Here is a 6,000-nt window from a genome sequence, read left to right as displayed (position 1 = left end):
GAGCAGTGGGTTGCTGAGCTGGGAGCCCCTATTACTGACGAGCAATGGAAGTATTGCTGCGAACTCACGGCCAAAGTTTCTTCCAGCTGTCGCTTGAAAATCGCTTGAAAATCATTCATTATAAATTTGTCCAGAGGTACTATTACACCCCGGCGAGGAAACTTCGGTTTCATCTAGCGGAGGATGACAGATGCGCTAGGTGTAGAGCGGAAGGTGCTGACTTTCTGCATTTGGCTTGGAATTGTGCGGGGGTACTGGAATACTGGTCTCAGGTCCATGTGGCCCTGCAGGTTATGGCGGAAGATGGGGTACCGTTTGATCCCGTAGTGATGGTGCTGGGTTATTCTAAGGACGTTCCTGCCTCTCATCGTAGATTTGTCGACGTGGCCCTACTTCTGGCTAAGCGTAGGGTTGCTTGCTGCTGGGGTCGTGGCAGGGTGCCGCACTTCCAGGATTGGTTGAATGACCTCATATACTGTCAGGACCAACAAAATGTATATTCTGAATTGATGCCTGTGAGCTGCAAACCCAGGGACTTTTGGAGCCCGCTTCAGGTGTACCTCCTAACTAGAGCTGTGCAGGACTCTGATTCTGAACACGAGGACCGAGTAGGGGTTGGCTGACGGCAACACGGTGTGCTGGTATTTCATTTTAAATCTGCTGGTCCTTGGGTATTGGGGGGGAGGGCTGCATTGCATCCTCTTTCTGCGAACCTAGGGGGGATATACCTCTTTGTGTGTCATTCGGATGGTGGCAATAGAGATCGGGCCCCAGTCAGGCCTTGGCCCTTATTTCTGTTCTTCCTTTGTTTCTTTTTTCGCCAACAGAACATGCCCACACTGTATCGTCTCATCACTCTGACTGTGCGACCTGGATCATCATTCCCCTACATACTATGTGAATGTAAATGTTGCTATGTGTATTGTTTGCTTTGTCACTCTGTACACGGGACTTTTATTGAATATGTCGTACCACTGTGATGGCCATTTATGACTGTATGTATCGTGTATGCACTTCCTTTTTCCTTGCTTATTTCCAAATAAAGGTTTAAAAAAAAAAAAAAAAAATAGTGCCACTCTCAGCAAGCAAGTGCCCCTGAGATCGTCAGCTCGAGGCTCACGAGAGCCATTTTAAACAGTCAACAAAGTGGGTTGGAGCATCAAATCAAATAAAGATATACTACTACTACTGCCCATGGCAGTATAAAACTAACCCAATGGCAACGCTATGATTCTTATTTAATTGGAGGTATTTCTGGACGGGAGAAATGTAAAAATAAAGCCGTTTCAGATTTAGAAATTAGAGCGTTCGTTAGGAGTGCCGGCGCGCGGGCAGACATCCTAAACATTGCCTTTCAAAGGAAAGTGCAAAGTGGGCGGACCCTGGCTCATACAGATCAAACATGACTTCAGGAGCTAGTAAAACGTAGGACCTAAACATGATGTGATAATCCCAATACGTCTGTCATCAATCTTCAATATTTTGTATTTGCACGAATATAGTACAGAACGGGAGTTGCAAATGTATTTTCAAACGGGACGGTTTAATTTCAAATCCAATATGGCGGCACGGATATTACAGTATGTAAACACCAAAGCCATATCAGGTTTCAGCATTTTTCAAGGAAAGTTTGTTTTTCAATCGTCCTTTTACTGTTTCTCGCAATTCCTCGCACGCTCCGCCTAACCCTCTGCGTCCCTCATAATACTATACCCCTTAGGCCGGGGGCTGTCCAAAGCTGAAAGGGGCGGAGCCATCTGCACCGGTGTCCCTATCCTATTGGGTAAGTGATTATTGCGACTCCGCAAAGGGAGGGATCTGGTAGCTGTCACGTCACAATCAGCTGTTTTTGAAGCGGTTCTAATTTCTGAGCCGAGAACAGAACGGGGTGAAGCCGCAATAAACAAAGAACAGCAGAGCCAGCTCCTTGAAGCCAAGACCTAGGCACCCCTGCATCCCGGCGAAGCACCCCAACACCTGCCAACTACCTCAGCCAAGACCTGCCTAAAGCTCTGCTGCAAGGACCGGGGGGGCCTTCTGTTTACAAGATAACTTATTACCCAGGGGCAGGTAAGAAAGGGCAACGGCAGTACTTGTTTATTTGCTCCTATATATGTCTAATATATTTGGGGATACACGTATTGTCATATTTCTGTCAGGTTAGACTTTCATATGCTTATTGTATTCGAATTTTGTAGGCCTATTTTATCAGGTTTGCATTTTATTATAATTTTTTTACCCATATTACTCTTGGTATAGATTGTATTTTTTACTGAAATGTTGTATACAGATAGTATTGCTGTCTACTTTCTTCTGGAACGTTAATACATGTTTTGTTAAAAGTCCTATAGATTTGCTCACAGAACTATTCCTATTACACGCGTATTCCTGGTTATTTTATGTTAGTATTTCAATCATAGTAATACTTTAATAATATGGTATATTTAAAACAGGGTGCCAATGTTCCTGTTCAATGTATTATGCCTGTTTTCAAGAGTAGGCCTTTTACATGTCCTGGATTAATGATAACCAGATGTTACAGTTAATCTCATTTGTTTCTACGTATTATTAGAAACGATAAAGCAAATGTTGAGGCAAAATCGTCATATTTCTTCACGATTTTATCAAGAATCTAAAAACTAGATAGGTGGTATCTTTAACACTGGGGTATCCTTTATTCGGGGTAGGGGGGCAATAAAAGCATTGGACCGAGCTGCAGGAACAGTCGTTATTGTAACAAAAAAAGCATCGGTGAACAATATGGGTACGTTGCAGTGCATTAGATGCAACCTCTGCACTGAGAACCTTGTAATAATTCCGTACATCCATTGGATTAAAATAAAGGAGGTTGCATGAAAGTGGGCCAATGCAAAAGGGAAGGGGGAGGTAAAATGGCTGCAGATAATATTCATCTATATTTGCATTCTGCTTTGCAGGTGCCCCCCTACTCGAGCCCGCGATTTCCATAATGCAAATATTGATTTGTAGCCCCTCCCCCACCCTACACCCCCGTCGAAAATATGATCCGATCCTTTTATGTTCCCCTGTGGCAATGACAGGCTCTGCGACCCACAGTGACGAATTGAAGAAAGGATGTCTTCGAAGGCAGCCTCCTCTTCAATATTTATTGGGTGACCTGCCCCAGAGAAAAATATGACCCCCCGGGGGATGTGTTGCGCCTATAGTAGCAGCAGGCAGAGTTTAGTGCTCTCATTCAAACCGTATTTGTAACAAAGAGCAGGCCTTCGCTGCTGTATGATGGCTCCGGTGATGTTTTCGAGCACCCCTGTCCCTGCTGACCTCTGCTCGACAGGCCTGGACCCTCCTATCTTTAGGAAAGGGAGAGGGGAGGGAGGGTCTGGGGATAGAATTATATGGAGGCGCGTCTGCGCGCTGCCTGTCTCACGCAGGGATGGAGGACAGGCAGAGGACGCTTCATAAAACGGACTCGGGCATATATTGTTATGAAATAGCTAATGAAAGCCCACTTGTGTACCAAGATTAGCCTGAAATAGGGAATTTGGTTGCAAGTGAAGAAGGCCAAGGCCTTCAAAGCTGCCCATTTTAAGTCTCTGCATTTACCCTTGTATTTTTAGTTGGGATGTTCCATGTATACGAATTGTTCCTTTTCGGTGTTAGTGTCAGTTAGATTCCACATAGGCACTTGTACATGTTTAATAAATTATACTCCTCAAAAATGCTTCCTTCCCCATTTATAGGGGGTCATTTTACCATTTTTTTGCACACATGTTTCAGGTTGAATCTTTGTTAGCAGTTGAAGAGGCCTAGAAGTTCTCGAAAGAACAGGTGACCGCTGTGATTGGTTTACCAGTGCTTCCTTATAGGTGTTGAACCTGTGCCCTCAGTGGCTGTTTATTTCCTACAGTTGTTCATCGACTAGGTTCTCCAGACAACCACCCACCACTAACTCGGCAGTTGGTAATGCAACCACTGTAGGGGCCGTGTTTGACCTCATGGTCACAGGTTCGACTCCTGGTGGGTCCATTCAGCCTTTCATCCTTCTGAAGTCGATAACATTAGTACCTTTGGGTTGAGTAACAAGAAACTCCTGTTATTCGGTCCAAGATGCTCTTCTGGGTGAACATGCGCTTTACAAATACACATGTTATGTTATTTGGATCTTTTTTCCTAAAAGGAATATATATATGAGTAAAATGGCATATGAAGAGTTAAATGGCATATGAAGTGTACATATGGCAAAGAGCAATTAGCCGTCTGTGGCTAAGACCAGGCTGAACAACAAGAACTAAGTTTGCAACAACAAGAACCTTGTGGTTGTTCACATGTTGAAGTCAGTACTCCTACTGCTGGCCCTTCTCGATCAGCCTGGCCAAGAATCTTCCAGTGACCTCGGTTGCACATCTCATATGATGTGTGCTTTGCAAGCTAGCTCATCAGAATCCGCCTTGTTGGGAGTTGACTGAGTTTTGATCACACAGCCCAGTCATCGCTTCACCCACAGGCCCGCCTCACCACATCACTAGCCCAAGGACTCTTTTGTCACAGACCAAAACATGACCTCCTTGAAGCATATCGTACAACGTTCTATTGTATTAACGTACAAGGTCTTTCAGGCCCATTGTACAGCTGTCAGTGTGTGTATCTAATTTCTGTGGATAAAAAACTGGGAGGGCGGGGAATGGGGTGGAGAGACTTGAAGGAGAGACGGGATGTTTAAGGCAATAAATAACCACAGACCCATGATTGTATGCGTATTTGGACAGATTCCTGTCTTTGCTTGCTGGATGTGGCTTGCCGAGGCCGCCCTCCCTTGGAAATGGGACTTTTCTGCCAAGTGTCTCCTGCGATGTTGTACATGGACTGAAGCCAGTTTGTGAAAGTAACGGCTAATCCCCTTTTCTTCTTCTCCGCGTCCATTAGTGTGGATTTAACCTCCCTGATTCGTGTTTCAGTGTGCTGCATGGGTGACTAGCCATGCCATGCAGTCGCCCCTTTTCTATGTTGGCCTCCTTTCTGCCTCAAAACAGCCCTTCCCCCAAAATGCTCTACAATCATCTGCCTGAATATTTATTCCATCCTCACAGCCGATTTAGATTAAATTCGGAGCTCGGTTTCTTTTGACTACGTCTGATTGGGTGAATGGCTGTGACATGAACCTTTCATTTGACTATGACCTGGGTGTGTCACTGTGTAAAGCCGTTTTCTACAAGGCCTTTGAGTTCTCTTTTGACCTGTGAGGGTAAGATTTAATGTGCTTATTGTTATATTTTGCACTGGTGAGATCCTTATTACAAATGGGGTGTGCAAGTGTCTCTCTCCCCACTTCTGTTATGCCAAAGTGCTGAGGGTAGCATACAACTTGTGTGCATGCCTGTTGCATAAAGTGGTCAGAAAGGAAAACTCAACGTAAAGTGAATCTTATGTTTGATGGTGTCAGGCCTTTTGAACCAACACGTTTGCAGCATATGCTTCTCAGACATTTATTTTCAAACTTTAATGACCTGGTTCAAGCCATTGAGCAAGGTTTGTAGTGTTCTGCACTAGTTGGACATATGAAGAAGCAGGCACAACTGATTTTAGACTTATCCTTCCACGCAATTCGTGCATCAGCATAATTGGTTACATGGCCATGCATAGCCACCAGGCGACATCCATTTAAGGGACTGGGGAATAGATGTATCCCTATCAGGCACTACAGTCATATTCTTCTGGTTTTCAGTTCTCATAAGGCAGAGCCTGTTCTCAGTTCTGCATGTTCAGGCTGAAAACTGCACCAAGAGTCTTTCACTAAGTCCTGACTCCAGTGGTAGCGTATTTGCACTGCCAGTATTTGACAATCTTCCTTCAAGCAGACACCAATGGCTGGTGAAGGTGTAAAAAATGGCAGAGAACATGGAGCTCTCCAGAATCATGGATCCTCTTCAGTTGGAAGAAATTTCACCATGATCTTCTGCAAGATATTACCTTTTTCGTGACTATTCTTGGGTAAATACGCCCCCAAAGCATCTGATAAACATG

General features: G+C 44.6%; 1 protein-coding gene across 2 annotated transcripts in view; it reads left to right on the top strand.

Moving 5' to 3' along the window:
* The first annotated feature begins 1,835 nt into the window (after nucleotides 1–1,835).
* Nucleotides 1,836–6,000, top strand: part of LOC147669874 (tumor protein p53-inducible nuclear protein 2-like) — an 81,590-nt gene continuing 77,425 nt past the window's right edge. The window contains exon 1 of one of the 2 annotated variants that reach the window (XM_086948185.1): nucleotides 1,836–2,070. The gene's annotated coding sequence lies outside the window, so the exon portion shown is untranslated. The remainder of the gene's footprint in view (nucleotides 2,071–6,000) is intronic. The other variant, XM_086948184.1, reaches the window with a different exon arrangement.

Source organism: Lissotriton vulgaris, unplaced genomic scaffold (assembly GCF_964263255.1).
Source record: "Lissotriton vulgaris unplaced genomic scaffold, aLisVul1.2 SCAFFOLD_898, whole genome shotgun sequence".
NCBI classification, from domain to species: domain Eukaryota; kingdom Metazoa; phylum Chordata; class Amphibia; order Caudata; family Salamandridae; genus Lissotriton; species Lissotriton vulgaris.
Note: the sequence above shows the minus strand (reverse complement) of the source record. Positions and strands in the feature narration are given on the sequence as shown.